This window comes from Rhopalosiphum padi, chromosome 1, assembly GCF_020882245.1.
Source record: "Rhopalosiphum padi isolate XX-2018 chromosome 1, ASM2088224v1, whole genome shotgun sequence".
In the NCBI taxonomy this organism is placed as follows: domain Eukaryota; kingdom Metazoa; phylum Arthropoda; class Insecta; order Hemiptera; family Aphididae; genus Rhopalosiphum; species Rhopalosiphum padi.
Genome location: NC_083597.1, coordinates 19,772,498 through 19,791,966, shown reverse-complemented (window position 1 = coordinate 19,791,966; position 19,469 = coordinate 19,772,498).

Here is a 19,469-nt window from a genome sequence, read left to right as displayed (position 1 = left end):
TACTTAATAACGTGCACGCGTATGCAAAAAAATAATAATACAAACAAATAATTCTTTAAGTATTAATAAGGAATTTTTTTCAAATTTATTTCCATACAAATTTTGAGTTTTGGAGGCAACTCCTAAAAAATAACCGAAAATGCAGTTATACAGTGTTACACGTAAAGTATAAATGATAATTGTGTTTAACAATAAATACATCACATTTATTTAATTTAATGACTACATAAAAAGTTTTCGGGTGGTTTTTTGTTCATATTACATTCTCCCCTTTGTATATAGGTATAATATAAAGCTATAGGCTACATTTACTTAATGTTTATAAGCTATACTACGCTTATAGTAATGGTATTAAGAAAAATAAAATATTAATATTATACGAATTCAATTAATTATTAAAATGCACTGCTACAAGACGTGCTGTCCGGGGTGATCTTCCCCAGCTAGCAACTCTCTTTTATAAGACCTATGAAACGTCACTACTGACATTTTGATCGAAACCTGTGTACGTATATTTCCATTCTCCATCCAAAATATAAAAAAATTGATATAAAACATAATACAATGAGCGTTACGTCTCACTACTATAACAGAACTCGCGCGCCTGTTAACGATTGACATAATACTATAATACCAAAGGTATCTACGTTTACAGATTAACAGCAGATTTGGGACATGCGTAATTCGATGTGATTTTAGTGACAATATTGTATCCAATTCAATAGAGAAGACACTCGAACAGCTCTCAATCGCACGTTCGCAAACCGACGAATCGCGATAGCGTCGAATCTAAAACGATGTGATTATGTTAATAATACAATATCCTTTATCGATAATCGTCGCGACGCAACTCGGCACGTCTGCGTATGATTTAGGTACGCAAACACGTCATGATTTACGAGCCCCGTGTGGATTATAATAAATAATATTATTACCCGTTTAATAAATGAGGGGGTCTTGTCTAGGTGTTCAATACACCCTGCAAGACCCTGTCTTTTATTTTTGACTCGAGTGTGCCGTTGTTTCTAAAACATATTACGGAAAGGCTAATGGCCTACACATTATGTTTAATTATTTATTTTAGAAATTTGTTGACAATAATAATAAATAATAATGATGTATCGATGTGATCAATTTTTTTTTTTTTTTTTTTGGAATACCTACCAACGAAAAATAAGTAGGTACTAGCATTTACAAAGGTTTCTATGATATATTTATTAAAATTAAATAAATAACATCTGTGAGTACTGAGTGTATAATATTTCAAGGTGAACATGATAAACACTATCGCAAAATAAACAATGTCCACTGCCGTCATAACAATTACAATATTCTTGTTATCATTAATCACAATGTTGAATGTTAAATAATATATACATTTATAGAACATGAATTGAAAGCTATTATCAATATTATGCATTATTTATAATTTATCATGTCGTTATTAGTTTTCTTTTTATGATTAATAACAGGGTCTTTGGGTCTTAATAAAACAAAAGGGAAAGTTCTTAGTTTGGAGAAAAATTAAAAAAATTACCCAATAAATTGTTTTAGAAATTTTAACTGAATGTGTATATAAGTAATATAGCCATATTATAGTAATACCGAAATTTTTTCAAAAGTATACAAACTAACAAACTGATAGTTATACTACCCACAATACCAGTAGTAGAGACATCATAAATTAAGCGTTAATGTCTACACTACAGTGGCTTAAGATCTATTAAAATATACCGCTGAAGAAGTGATATAATAGTCTTGATTTGAGGAACATTCCAGTAACAGTTGAAGAAACCACCAACGAACTTTCGAATAGTTATCGAAGCTTAAGTTTATATAGTTTATACAATTAGTTTCATCTTGCTAAAGACTAATTTTGGGCCATTATAACAATTTAAAAAATATTAATGGCATATGAGAACAAAGACAATTTGAATAGCTGTTGAGGTGTGGTGTGAAAAAATGTATAAACAGTAAACACCCCCCTTATAATGTTATTCCTACATAGGTATGTATGATATTACCTACATATAGCTACATATCTATTTAATATATACTATACCCGCCTATCAAATAATAAAAATACCAAGTATAAAAGTAAACATTGTATACATATATATTAGCTCAACGTCTCTCCTTCAGTGAAATTTCTCACACAATGACCTACAGCTTGGGTAAATTATAAACTGTTAAATTATAACATTTTACATAGGTAGGTTACCTAAATACGGCATATTGTGTCTTGACTCTAGAGTAATTAACAATTACACACTGAAATTAGTAATTGCATTTAAATATTTAATCATAACACATTTATCGGTTATATAGTTATGTAGGTATGAGATGAAATATTAAGAACTCGAATATTTTTGTCGTCGTACGCGGACGCGGATTCATCAACAGGTATATTGTAGAGGCGTTTATTTTTTCGTCTTATTTCCTTTTTTCTGTAGGCTTATATAATATTACATACGTATTTATTTATTATTTATAATTTATATGGGATACCAATCTACGTCATACGACAAATCAGGTAAACGGAAGTCGACTACTAATATGTAAAAAGCTGTGTATGTTCGGCAACAATATATTATTTTTTTAGTGGATACAGAATTATATTAGATAACGCGTGTAATTTATACGAAATTCACGAAAAACAGTTTTATAATGATATTAATTTATTATACAATAAAAGCTCGATATCATCAATGACAATATACCTAGCATATTATTATTATTGTTTAGCTATCAGTCTCCAAGCAATACTTTATAATATCATAAATTTATATAAATTATTATTGTTTTTAGTATACATTATATTATATATACTGTACGGATATTATTGTACATTATTTCTATAATTTCTTACCCGTAGAGACGTAGACCCCTTAATAATCAATTTTACTTGTAAATTATGAAGTATGATATTACTATATCAACTAGAATTTCATCCTTAAAATTATATCACCCCATTTATCGAAACATCGTATTCTATTTTCGGCTTAATCTTAGCCAAATCTTTAAGACACATTTTGTATTTTTTTAAAACCTTCTTATGACCGCGTTGTGTTGTATAACGACTTTTTTTATCTAAAAAATAACAATATCAAACAGATATTATTTTTGCTGGTATGACTATGTGATAACAAATAAACTTACATTTTGCCCAAACCAATTTGTGTGCCGGATATCCCTCGAAAACTGCCGTTGATTAAGAATGTATAAAATAAGTACTTTCTGGTTTTTCCTTTATCTGCGAAGTGTTATAACTTATAGCTACTTAGGTATTTAGTAAATATTATAACTGCAATACTCCAATACTTTGTAATTAAAATTTTTAATTTTTTTTTTATTGAGATTTTAATACCATTAAATAGATAATATTCTTTTCTACAAGTATAAACCTTGGTTCAGTTTAATAAGTACTTTCCGCTAAAATTACAGTTTTTGTTACACCACGTATTTCATTTTGTAATGGAAACACGTATATTATTCATAAATACATAATTAGTATAACTACAATTACAAGTATCTACATAATATTTTATATATTAAATTTAAACAACGTATATATCTCAATCTTGCAATGCATCATATCTTCATGGTTTTACTTATTTACTCTGTTTAACCTCTTATTTCTTAAGTACTATTAAAAAAATATATAGAATTTAATAAATATTATTATACTAAAAATTTAAACTGCATCGTTTTAAAAAACAATATTTAAAAACCTTTTATCGTTCTGAGAAACACAATTGGATAATTATTTCCCAGAAACAAATTACATTGATGTTTGTCTCTCCAGACGATAAATTTGTAACTCTGTTATAATATAGTTGTGATGGTATTGCAATTAAGTCACATAGTTATTCGTATAGGTATAGACAGTGTAGTAGAGTAGCAAGGCAAAGTGTGCCTACGTCAGGAACCCAAATCGCAAAGGAGCGAAAAATTCTGCTTTGAAAGTAGTATTTTTATTCTACCTTTAAAACGAAATTTTTTTCATTAAACATTTTGAAATGTGTATGATTTTCTTTATTTATACGTATTATGTTTAAATTTAATGATGAAATTATGAAAGTAGCATAAGGAAAATTCCAAATTGTTCCGTCGGTGTTCCATAAATTATTGTTATTAACACGTACATTGTGTACCTACATTTGTCAATTTTTTAATTGGTGAAAAGGCGCTTTTTTCTTAGATTGCCATTTGCTAGGGGCGCTAATGAGTCTTCTTGCGCTTCTGTTTGTATATAGTCGTCCGAACTCAACGTTTGCTGTAGGTAAGTATAAGTTGTGTCAAATTCGTGAACGATAGCATAACACATTTCTGATTCGCATACTTTCCCCCATAACGAAAAAACCTTCGGAACGTAATTCGGAGCTTTGTATGTATTGTCTTTAGTATTAATAAAAACTTCACACAAAATGAATGTGTTGGTTCGCGTTAAAAGCCTCGTTATTGTAAATATTCATTAGGTATGAGTAGGTAAATTAATATGCCTTCATTTTTTTCTACAGACTATATAATTATACGCCTGTGTTGTGTAATGTATAATAATATACACAATATAAAGAGGTGCCTACTTATTATAGAGTGTAGGACGTAGCAGGTATATGATTTTTCATTAAAAACGCATTTTGATATACGGTTATGATTCTTTACTTCCATTCAAATGAGCAGGAATAATAATAATACATGAAAAACATAAATCTGGCGTTCATTGTTTTTTAATATATGATGGTTTTTATTTTTATTTTTAATTAACATTTTCATTAAAACTGTGATCGAAACACTTTTTTTTTTACTATTCTATAGATTTCAATATTTCATATAATAATATTAAATGGGCACATTTGTTGTATATTTGTACAGAGTGCGTGCGTCTACGTGATATTTTGGATTTCGGCGGATAAAAATATAAAACGCACGGTCATCGTATAAATAAAAAAAAAAAACGTTTTTATCGAAAAATAAAACAATGTTATGCGTGAAACAACGAACGAAATGAAGAAAATGATAAACTGATAGAAATTATTATGATAAATAAACCACGAGGAGGTTTGACCATACTTGGATAAGACATGGTCTATATTATTGTAGTGGAAAAGAAAAAACATCATTGTAAAACTACAGTTATATATTATTGTACATTTGTATTTTTATTTGTAAATATACAGGTATAATATTATTTTGTGCTTTCGAGTTTCGGAAAACAGCAGTTATCTGTCCCATGTCTACATCAATTGCAGCCCACTTTCAGACGGTGGACCCAAATAGAATAATGGAATACTATAGTATTAATTGTTATACGCATTGAAGGTATTTATAGCAATGGGATATCATACGTTAGTTTAAATGTTTAAGACTAACAGTTGTCAAGATTCCTTGAAAATGAAAAAACTTTGGCGTACATTTAGGTAATATGCATTATTATCACCAATTTAACTACACGTGTTGACGTCGTTGACGATATAGTTATGCTTACATCTTACGTATAATCATAGAAAATATTATTATATACATGGATCCTGAATGGATATGCATTCAGCATTGTATTCAAATGTGATCAAAGAGTATACTAATGATCGAAATGGTTGCATGAAATCAAGGTTGTGGTATCCTCATCATTGTTTGAATTATATTAATATAGAATAATAGCTTTAGAACATAATATTATGACAAATATTATTATATTTTTTACAATGATAACAAAAAAAATAATAAATATACCTATTAAATTAATTTAAATCAAAAATTTTCAGATAACAAATTAAAAAAATGCCTTCTTTATCATAAACTGTACCCACTAGAGTTTATAATACCGTAGTTTATATAACCGTCATTGTAAATTTGTAACGATAGTTGGATTTACGATCACAGCACACAGTGTATATTATTATTATAGGTAGGTATATGAATGTTCCATCCATTTATATGCATGTAATAACGATTCTAGTTATTTGAATGTAATTCAAAAATATCATGCGTAATACGACTTGAAACATTTCATCACTTTACGTATATTAATTTTCCAAAGGTACACAATGACATTTTCATAATATTTAGATTAATTTTAAGCTATTTATACTACAAACCTACTCAACTCGTTCTATTGTCGATATTGACATAAGTTAATAGCAGCTAGTAATATTAACAATATTATAATATATATGATTTTTTTTTTTTGCAAAAATAAGATCGACCTACTATGTACTATTAATAGAAAAATAAATCGAAATATAAGCTGACAGTCCGCCTCCACTCAGAATCGTTTTTCGTATGCAATGATTTATCATTTTAATATTATAATATATATTATATTTTAAATTCTATACATATATTACAATGACATGCTCAATGACGAGTTACTCTTGATTTCTATAATTAATACTACGAATTAACTTCTTTAGATTTTGTTTTTATTTTATTATAATACTGTGACTCTCGGCTTTTGGAAATATAGGTAAAATAATTTAGAAACTAAAAATCGTTAAAACGCCCAAAATTATAATTTCTACTTTGTACGAATGATATTAACAGTTGACTCAGCCAATCTTTATATAAATAGACTCAGAGCTCCTGTTTGGCTGTTGTTGTTAATCAATTATAATTTATAAATCAATCACATAAGAAATATTGCACAGAGCCAACTCGACATTTTGAATGTAGTTTGTTAGAACGTTCTAGAAATTCTATTTAAATTTAAATAAAAGAAAAATTAATATTCCTATTATATTTAGATTGACAATATTCAGTTAAACCGATGAAAAAAATGTAAAAAAAAAAAAATGACTGATCCAATAAAGATTTAAAATAGACTGTAAAAATATTAGTATATGTACCTAACCAATACCAATGTAACTATTATAACGCACGTTGTAATACTCTTTTGTCTGTTACACGATGCGCACACGGGTATGATATATACTGCACTGTATAGTATAGTCTATACATATATTGTGATAAAATATATAGGTACTATACGGTCTATACGTAGGTATGATTACAAATTTACAACTTGTTTGATAGCACACCCCGCTAAAATATTCCTTCACTTCGTCTAAATCGTAGTTCTCCACTTATTATTGAAGGTAATTACATACACATATTATATTATATATCTAACTAAGGAAAATAACGACCAATCAAATGTGGAGAACCACGACATGGGCTGGGTGTGCAGGAGATGCGACTGAACGGTTACGGGTTTACACATATACCTATTTTGTCATGTCACATTGTCACCAACTAAAATAATACAGTAGGTACCTATATAATATTTTGCTCCAATATTGTTATACCTAAGAACAAAATCCATAATAGTAATAATATAATAATATACAGAATAATAGTATCATACATTTTGACGCAGTATGCTCTTATTGTGGGCATACACACAGTATACAACGAGCGTGTTACATTAAAAAATTAAATAATATAAACGACATTAATTGTTAAACATGAAAACAGAAAAACGTATTGCAATTTTATCATTCCAATTATTATTGATTTTGTTTTGTGAACGCTATTTCTATAGGTATAAATTATTTTATATGATAGATCAATGATATAAATTCAATCATTTTGCATATCAGTTTAAATCAGAAAATGAAATACATATCCGATTCATATAAAAACCATATAAATATTAAAATTTATAATTCAATATTTTTGCATGTTTATAGTTTCTTTAAAGCATATCTGGAGTTAAGACTTTTTTTTTACGTTTTTATTGCATATTTATTACATATTTATTAAAAACTTTATTTTAAAAGTCATTGACGGATGCAAATGTCGGTTATGTTGTATATTGTTGTATGTATACACTATACCTACAGTGATGTGTTTATTATTTAAATTGTAAATCAAGTAAACAAAAACTACTATAAGTTAATAGATAATTTTAGAAACGATAAGACCTTTTTATAGACTACATGGGTATATTATTATCTACACTTATATACATTTTTATATGTACCTACTAGCTGTTTCCTGTTAGCTCATGCCTCATGCTCTTTATTACTACTATAGTCTAAAATTATTAAGAAACAAGTTAGGAAAGCTCACTTTGTGAGAGAGCTAAATTCATAATTTTTTTTAGGTACTTATTTTAATATAACGTAATAAACTATAATTCCATATGCCTAAGTTTTCTAACTACGTAGAATAGCTATGAAAAATAAATTAATGTCTTAATATCAATAATAGTAACTACGTACGGGTGTAACTAATGAACTGATAGACAGATGGATATAACATTGAAGATATAAAATATTTAAACTTATGTTTATAAACCTAAAACTAACAAAAAAGGAAAAGAGTTGGCATTTTTTAGTTTCTGTCTTAAGTGCCTATGAGTACGAGTATACGATATGATGATTAATTTTTAGTAAGTAATAAAAAAATAATTAATCAACAGTTACTAATAAATATTTAAAAAACAATTTTAAGTTTTCTTTTAAATTTAGTGTTTGTGTCTTACAACTTAAGGTATTATTTTGTTTCTGAGACGGTCGAATGTAGCCTCGGAGATTATGTTTTTCCAGACAACTTCATAGAATCAAATAAAAATTATATTATATTCATAACTTAATAATTTACAACGTACATTTATAGTGTATACATAAAATATTATCAATATAAAAACTATATAGAACATAATCATTCAATCACAATAATAGGTATTATCTTGTTCCTATAGTCTAGACCACGATTAAAGATAGTAGATCGAAATGTTACCGATTAGTTTTTAAATATATACATGAAATAATGTAATAAAATATTCGTGACAATTACATGTTTATATATATATATGTTTTTCATCAAAAACCCATAATGCACTAATCAAATACAATGGCATTGCAGAATGTTAAACAAATGTGTACTTAAATTTGGTTTAAACTATTGTGGTGAGCGTGTGTGAGTGCATGTGTGTCAATATGCTGCCCGTGGTTAGTCATCCCAAGCCAATTTATTTACACGCTATAGTTTGGCAAAAAATCAACTTTTCATTTGTACAGCAATGTGAATTCATTAAAAGCTCGACAAATATACAATGCCAATTTAATTGGTATTTTTCTATCGAAAATCAAATTTTGAATGTCAATTCTCGAGTCTCCGAGGACAACCTACTCATCATCAATGTTTTATATTATATAACATTAGGTATATATCGTATGTCCTTATACTCCTTACTCCTCTGCATCCAACAGGAATATAAGATTTCGAAAACGTATCGCTTGTACTTTAGAACATGGATACTGTGTATATAATACTATAATGTGTATTACTATATATTGTATTACATATACATACATGTAACCGAATAGATTGTTTTAATTATTGATAATCTCTGACTAAATGACACGCTGAAAACGAATTCAATTAATCGTGACTCGTGAGTCAACGTTGTACAAATAACCAAACAAAAGAAAAAACTTAATCATGTTAAAAACATCGCGATTTTATTCAACAAATGGATGAACATTTTTGTTCTTGCGTTTATTGGGTTTTCGTCATTTTATATATTTGTTCTCGACTTAGAAATATTATTCCTACAATCCTACCTATGATTTATGTGTCATATACCTATATAAAGTATTGTTTTTGTGAACGAGTTTATATTTTCTCAAAAATCCATATACCATAAAAATTGTCTTCTTTTTTATTTTATATAATCTGCTAAATATTTTATTTTACAAGGACTCAACATAATAATATAACAAATAAAATTAAATAATATTGTGTTTATTGTATTTAGAGTATATTTATTGCATATATTGTCACTAATTTATGAAAACTACTCAGTAGCTAAGTTAATTTTACTACTACTCATCTAGGTATTAAACTATTAAGTACCTATGGGCTATGATTAATCAACTTTTAGCTTAATAAAAAATATATTTTTAATCTTATTCATTATACATCAGTACACGGTAGTGAATTACATTTAATATATCATTAAGTAGATAGTATATTCGTATATTACCATTAATTATATTATATTGAACATTTCATATTTATTTTAATAGTATTTACTGTTAAGTAATGTAATATGATCAATCATATTACCTACATTAAAAATTTTTAATCAGTCGAATTGTCAATCAACAAACAAACATCTACACAATTTAATAAATCACTTTCTACAATATGCTTGCAGCTAATACGTCAATACTCGGTACACAGAGTTGCGCATGGATTATACAATATAATATTTTAAAAATTACTTGATTATTTTTTTAATAAATAATATTATAGTTGAAAATTTGATGAAATACTGATGTATTTGCTCATTTTATATTTACCACATACCTGGTTCCCAAATAACTAAATATATTTTATGTTTGCTATTTTAATTTTTAGAATTACGTTCGCATACGAGTACATGTCTGAATACATATCTACAATGATGTTCTGATCTAATAATTATTATCAGTACCTACCGGTACTGTATGGTTACAATAACACTCGTATTCTTGTCGGAGTCTGGTGCCACATCTCGCCGTGGACCATCAAATGCCGAGCCTCGGCCGTTTCCGGTGGAAATTATTATGTATAGGGAATTTCTATGAACACGTGTATGGCTTATAATACTTAAATTTTATAAAGTATGTGCACAGTAGAACAACGTTTAAAAAAATTAAGCAAACAAAAAAGTGTACCGACCGTGTTTACAAAATATGGTTTACTCTACCGAATGAGTAATCATAATAATCGTTGCACCTGTTTAATCTGCGCGTATGATTCACCGTATCGGTAACAATGGTCATGCAAAAAACCTGAGTTTTTTACGTATTCAATACCTAGATAGGTGGTATAGATACAAGTGCATCGATCTATTATAGTATTATTGATATATTATCGCCCACGCTTTTGTAGAACATATACTAATTTAAATTTAGGGTTTATTTGTTTGACGTTCAAAAATAAAATCGCATAATATAGACCGCGAGAAATATTGTAAAAGGTACCTGACGAAGAATTTCCACTCGCTCTATAGGTTAAACATACATGGATCATTGTAAATTATTGCGTCCCATTTTTTAAGGTTTTGTATAAATTGCGGCCGAGTATAATATGTAATTTGCATCCTGGGTATATTTTCAATTTTGCATATATGTAAATTGTGGTCTAAATATTTTTTATTCATACGTAAATTACGTCTGTGGGGAATTAAGGATATTTTTTCAAAATCAATATTTTCAGATTTAGGACTGGCAATATCCTCGTAATTAGTGTGGTTATAAAAACATCAGTTTTACTATTTGTTGTTTTCGATTATTAAAAAAAATATGTATTATTAAATTATAAAATAACAACTATAATAAAATTGTGTATGATAATTTTCTCACCAAGTCTAAATGAGTATTTTTGTTTGTATTCCATTATTTTTGTATAGTACTCATATTATGTTTCTTTTTCAATCATAAAAATTATTACGTATCTATAAATTGTTTTACCGACTGGAAATAAACAAAATATCCTGGGAAGCAATTTACGAATGTTCCAAAATACTCTAGCTGTAATTTACGTAGTTGTGACTATGACCTTTTTTTAGGAAACGGAATTTACCTACTCCTCTTTATTTATAGTCGAATTTATCTACACAGTGTAGTGGTGTGCAGTGGTAATCGAAGCTTATATTAAGCACAACAAAAATATACAATCCAATTATCGAATATTCGGTATCAAAAAATTCGTTTCTAAAACTAAAAACATTTATAATCGTTCAGTGCAGCGCTTTCAACTACTCCGTAAAACCATGGTCACCCCGCCCTACCACACCCGGACATGACTACTGAATAATATAGTTATACAAGCGGGGTAATCAAAATCACGAGCGCTTATGACAATATATTGCATACGTATAAACAAAATAATTATTTTTTCTCTAATTTTCAGTATACTATACTATTACTATATTAATAATACAAATAATAGAGTATTTTATATCTGAAAATAGAACCTATATCACAAATAGCCAATAATTGTCATAATAAATAAAATAAATATATTTTTCTTCCTTTAAAGCGAGCGCATTATTCGGGGATTGCGAAGTATTTAAAAATTCTCTAAAACGACAATTAAATTATCAAACTTTCCTACTTTCGTCGACAGATATATTTATTAATTCGTTCATACGTTTACTTAATACTAATTACGACTCACATACTAATTACTAACGAACGTTGAACACTGTGTGTAGATATAATTTATGAAACTGACGCGAATCAGCTGTAGGTCTGGGGGCTGGGACGATTGTCGATTGATTGATATACCTACACTATATCCAAATAAACTCAGATTATAATGTTGCCGTGGAATTTAAGTCAAAGATGCGTTTCGACCAATATGTTTTATTTCCGACGATTTCTTCTATACATAATCGAGGAAACTCAGTAGAAATTTTCGTGTATAATTAACCGTGTTATTCTTACTGAAGAATAAGTATAATAATATGTACCTACGTCGACTTCCGGTCTCGGGCAATTATCAAGGCATTTTCTCAATTGTGAGTCTTATTTAATTTCATTTTAAAAATTCCATAATAATTTGCTTTATCCGACCGCCAACAGCACAATATAATAATATTATACACGTAGACCTCCTGACGCCACTGCACCGACGCCCACGTCACAACCAAACGCTAAACAGTCGTCGTCTATGCGTACGTTGTATACATATAATATACATTATTCGTTTGTAATTTAAGTCACAATAACATAAATATATATATACACGCCATGATCACTATCAGTACGATTTAATCTATCCGGGACTCGGCTTTAATTATTTTTTACCGCCAACATTAATGATTCGAAACATCAACTGGATGGAATTTTTTTAATTCTATTCTGACGGCTTTGTGTGACGTTATCGCTCATCCTAAAACATGCGACAGTTATTGCTGACATACTTATCGCACACAGATAATGGCCATTATGGTATTCAAAATTTACGTTGGTTCATCAATTTTTATAATTAAAAACAACAACACTATAAGTAGAGTCTAAACGAAATGAGTGTATACCTAGTACCTACCTTTATAATATTTATATATAATATGTATCTATATATATATATATATTACACATGCACTCTTTGTCGGCATATGATGCTACGACGGTTTCGTATGATTTTATTATATAATGTATATTGTGATGAGTGGAAAAAATAAATCATTATAGGCCTAGTCAGCCGTCATTCATACAAGATCTACGTAAAAACGCACGTTATGAATATCAATAATATGATATTATATTTATATTTTATACCTTTACGTTCTAAGTACTAACAGTTAAAACGCGATGTCGTTAAAATTAAAATACCGTCTATAAAAACACACAAATTGCTGATTTTAGTTCAAGATGACGCGTGTTCCTCAGTTATGACAACAGTATACAATGCACTTGGATTTTATGAACTATATAATATTATTATATTATGAAATACAGAAACACTTAATATTATAGCGCATTGTACAATAATAATATAATATGATAATAATAAATAATAATACATACCATGCGCTTGAATCGTTGGCATCCAATGCTGCAGCTAATGTTCGTTTATGTTTTCAAAAGATTAGATATAGCCATACAGGCACATGACGTACAATCAGGAAAGGCAGATCATATGTCCGGATGAAATGTATTTGAAAACATGAATATTCGAATAATAGTTCGTTCAAATTAATTGTTGATCACCTACCTCGTTACCAAAATTATATAATATTATATAAGTGACAATTTGGGTGCGTTTAACATTTCAAAAACCACTTAAAATTTTACTCACAAAATTTTACTCATCACATAAAAATTATGAATTGCAAATGGAAAATTCACAAAAAAATATTTCGTTCTCTAGACGGCCATATTGGCCATTGTTGGCATTTGGCAGACTTATATTTTGGCATAAACAAGAACATACGCGTAGGACAAAAAAAATGACTAGTAATCGATTTATACATAATAATATTATAGTCTCGTGAAATCTCCCGCAGTGACTGCGTGAACGCATAATGTTTTTCGTGGCAATATTATGGGCCTTTGGCTCGTTTAAATGCAACACACCACTAAGCCCGGATGTGAAAAAATATTTTCGACGAAGAAAAATCCGATTTAAAACACTCTCACTAACATCTTCACTCGATTCACCATATAAACATCAGGTGAATAAAAAATAATACTCAGGGAAGTCAAAAATATTTATAAAATATGCGTACGCCGAAAAAAAATGTGTAACTGTATACCCATCGTATTTACGTTACACAAAACCATATGTAATCCAACCGAATTATATAATATAATAAATTACTAACTTTCTGGCGATCAGTCGTCATATGTAGGCGTGTAATCGCCGCTTTGTTATCATTTATTATTTTTTTGATTTTCGTACTCACTTTGCCCTTCAAGACTGCGTACCTAAATATCGAATTGAGTACAAACTATATGCGCATTTAGGAACTTTAAACGATTCTAGGAGACCTAACTCTCTTCAAATCGTTGAAATACCAAAATATTAACAAGCTGGTAAGTAAAATTACATACCGCATTAGTCCGCTACCTTACATAACAAGTAACAACAAGACTGATGCAACGCGTTTGCCGCTGATCGGCAAATCGGTGCATCGTTACCTTTTTGTGCGTAATGCCAAAAGAAGTGACATACATTTTGTGGATTCAATTTACAATAATATTGTACACATAAACAAAATAAAACATTATTAGGAGAAGTATTTTATAACATATTATAATATAACATACTACCAATACCCAGAAGGATCGACTAGAAATTCATAACGAATTTAATTTTTCTTTCCTAGCCATACTGATTCGAGAAGTATAAATATTTGTTTACAGTCTTACCGTTTTCGAAAGTGCACTACCTGGTTTTATTTATTCCGTGATCTTAATACCTTCTGTTCACTCTCGCCGTTGCCAATTAAGATGGCAATTTAGCCGAGTCGACCATAGCCATATGCCACCAGATTCGATTATGTCAAAGAAAACGGTTACATCGTTAAACATAAACATAACTAGAAACAATAAAACAAATGATAAAGATAACTTTCCTTCTTCTCGAACACCTTCTAATAAAAATAAATAATCAAAACATTCCCCGAAAATATCCTCGTTTTCAAAACGCTATTCTTTACTTCAAGAACCAAGCTCTGACGATTTCAACAATACATATAATGCCAAAATATTGTACCACCGTTGAGTCTATGTAAACGATTACGTATTATAATATTTCGGAAAAATTAAGATAAAATTAAAATCCCCAGAAAATATAGAAGAAACCATGCCATAACTAAATCAAATCATCAAAACAAACGACTGCGTGAAGTTCCTCTCCAATACTACAACCCACCCACCTTTCTCCATAACCCTCGCTGCTGATATAGGTACATTCTATAATTAGTGAAAAACATTATGGAAACGTACCAAATATTTCTCAGACAAAATCCGTCTAAAAAATCTAATTACACATTTAACAAGAATACTCTCTAAATATAAAATTAACAAATTATTCACCAATAACTAAATAGTATCACTGTCCATTCAATATGGTCCAATCAGGAAAGCCACAAAGAAAATTCCTTAAAGGAAAACCTTAAAATCTTCCAATAAAAAAATCCGACAACAGGTGGGTTATTGATGATCCAAAAAAATCAGAACTTTTTAAGCTCCATCTAGTTGAAGTATTAAAGCCACATAACAATAATATAAACAACCCAGTATTTTCCATTAATATTGAAATTATTTTTGTCGTCCCCTTCCAAAAACATTCTCCCCAGCCGAAGTTCAATAATAGTTACTAGTACGCCTTTACATTAAGAAAATATTAACGAAGTAGTCAAAACCTCCAAAGAAAAACTTGAATACTTCTAACCTATATTTTAATGCAATATCTACATTGCAGATTAATCTTCTCCATTTTTCTTCTTAATTGAACTGAATCCATCATACCCAGGACGACCTGAACACCAAATTCAAGTTAAACTTTCGACTACGTATCCTTATTTTCTTAACACAAAATCAAAACTTAACTCCACGCTAAAATAAATCTTTTTGAAATTAATTTGGTTTTACGGTATCTAAATGTGAGGTTTCGCCAAAAACTTAAACCTAAAAAAAAATACAATTAGCCCAAAACAAAATATTCAGCTTATACAAATGCAATTTGATTCAGATTCTGTGAATCTAATCAAACACTACACACAGACCTATAAATAAACACAGTGCCTGAAATGTTTATAAAATTCTTTTCATGTAAATTATTTTTTTTTAATATCTAATTAATCTATAACAAAAAACCCAACCAAACAAATGCCCGATAACCCACTCAAAAGATTAAAAAGAAAATAGTGCCGCAGGTTACTCCTCCATCTTAAGCTTCAGTTAACTCTATATTTTCAACCTAAGAGTATCGTCGGTGAGCGGTTATTCCTATCAAGTTTTTTGTAGAAATCTCCTTGTAATAAATTAATCTTATTGTACAAAACATGTATAGATTGATTAGCATCAAATAAAAAAAAAATTATATATTACTACATATTATTACGAGTATACCTGCTGGCTGCTGCTGTAATTATAAAATTATGTAGATACGCGTCATAATTTATTCGCTTTCATCTGTCTATTAGAAGTAAATCTGTCGTAATAGAATATTCTTGACACTATCATTTTCTTATCTAAGTCTGCACGTGTCCATAAAACAAATAAATAAATAAAACGACGAACATTTCCCATTTATAATACATATATTAATACAGCACAAATATCAGTTTAAAAATCTTAAATAAAAATATTTTATATGCTTTTTATGTTTTAAATATTTAGATAGGTAATCAATCAATAACTTTACCATAAAAGTATTTCTCAATAAAATTAAACGCAATATAATATAGTAATTAATAATTATTGTAATGTCTTATCTGAATTTGTTAGTTTTTTTCCTCGTGGAAGCACGTGTCGGAAAATGATTTAATTAATCTGTATAAGTATTCACGTTTCTTGAAGCGTTATGAATTTATGACCTCTTTTTCTTACACAACATTGAATGTATTATACCCATGAAACGTATTTATTTATTTATAAGTACGTATATATATATATATAATATAATTTGATACCAGATGGGTATAATACGAGTATATTCATGCGTAAAGATTTCATATTTTCTTATCGGCTTTTGTACAACCTGTTTTCTAAAGTTTGTTTAAGTTACACGCCGTTTTCGACGTGAACAGTAATTTTTAAACGCGTGTACGGGAAACAAGTAATAATGCCAAATCTGCTGACTAGACCCGATCAAGTTCCGGAGATATATACTCGTATTTTACCCTTTTTACCGGCCTGTATCAAAAAATGATAACTGTTTAACCTTTGTATGGAACATTGTTGCTATATTAACAATGTTAAAAACTTCATATAAAAAAAAGATACATAATGGTAATTGGAAATATAATATTATATTATATTATGTGCACGGAAATAAAAAAACAAATAACTCATTATATCACTGCGAAAATCAACAGATTCCCTCGTTTTACGGTAGGTACGGTAGGATTGTTAGGAAAATGCAGTGCATTTAACTTTACAGTCGGGGACGAATCAAGGGGGGACTATAGAATCTAAGTAGTAAGTTGTACACATGTTCTTTAAAATTTCCTGATTTAATATTATTAAACTCATTTTTTACCATATTTTTCGCGATTTAACTTAAAAATTTGGTTTCTATTGTTATACCTATAACCATCTTCAGTCTTGTTCTTTGTTTCATTTATATTTTGCCCTCGAAAGTTTTATAATAACTGCTGAAAATTTTAAAATAGTAAGTACCAAATAGTTTAATTTTGTTTTATATCTTGTATAATATTGAAAAAATAGCAGTTCGCAAAAATAATTAATTGATAGGCACAAGTTAATTATCAACATGAATATTTGTTTACATAATATATTGTATAAATCTTTGATTATATTCTTTGTTTCTTTGTTTTTTCTGATACTTGAATGAATTTGTTGATAGGATTTGTTTTAACGTCATCGCCATCGCGTTGTCTTGTTTAATTATAGAAGAAAAAATAAATATGATTTTTTTAATAATTCTGAGGGAGATATTCATAGTTTATGTACAATATGATATTATACATCATTAAGTCCGGAAGATGCTACAAAAATCGTGCGTGAAATACACAATATGTAATGCGACGAATTGCAGATTACTGCATTGCGTATAAATCAACGCGTCGTATGTACGTGTACGTCGAATTTAGTTGGAGAAAAATGTTTGCGTTAATGACGATACGACTGAACGTAAGCGACGAGCGTATATGCGCTTGACAGCGCGTGCGTGTATAATAACACGTACAGGAAGGAAGACGCGGAGAGAAATGTGAATAGTATATAGACGTACAGTATACACCTATAAGTATACGGTGGCGGCGACGGTCAACGATCTATTATTGCATAAGAAAAAGTCTCGCATAGAAATTTTAGAGAAATTTTTTTATCTTCACTATTAATAATATGTTGTATTATATTAAATCCGACAACACTATGATAGAGCTGCTGTGGAACTGTATATGTGTGTATATATATACACGTTGGACCGGACCGTCGTCACATATACATCCCCTAATCGCGTGCAAGGCAAAACGGTCGTTTTTTTTTTCATCGTCGTCAAATAATAAATACGCATAAACCGTGAGAACGACTCAAGACACCAGCTGTTTTTCTCTATATATATCTACTATATAATATCCGTATTCGCGTCTTATATAAAATATTCTCTCGTCAATGTATAGTGTGCACTGTGTGTGTGTGTGTTAACGCGCTCACAAATTTCAATACCGACGACGACGTAGTTGCTTGTGCAGATGGGGTGGATGCTCGAATGTGTGTGTGTGTGTGCAATTTCTTAAGACGGAGTTTCTTCGACCGCACCGCTCCGTCATTCCCGTTCGCAGCATCATCATCAACATCAGCAACGATGATGTCGAGTTGGTCGGTGGCGGCGGCGGCGGCAATAAAAAATAATAATGCATAATGATAATAATAATAACGCGGTGCGCGAGAACGAACCCGGCCAGACCTATTGTCGCCTCGTGCACACACCTGCTGCTGCTGTTTCTGCTGTTGCCGCCACCGCCGTTATACTCATACACACACACGTATATATATATATATATTATTATGTATATATAAATATATTATATTGTAGTGTTGTACGTGTGTCGGTGTACGAGATGACTCATCGGCGCGCGTTCGCAAGCGTTCGACCTTATCATAATATACATGCGTACAGCTATAATATTATAAATAATGTATGATACAACAAAAAGAAAATTATAATAATAATATAACGGCGATAATGTTAATCGGCTCATATTATATGGCAGTATACAGTGTTTCATAAGGTGCGCGGCGTGTAATTAAACCCGGTGTTAATACTATATA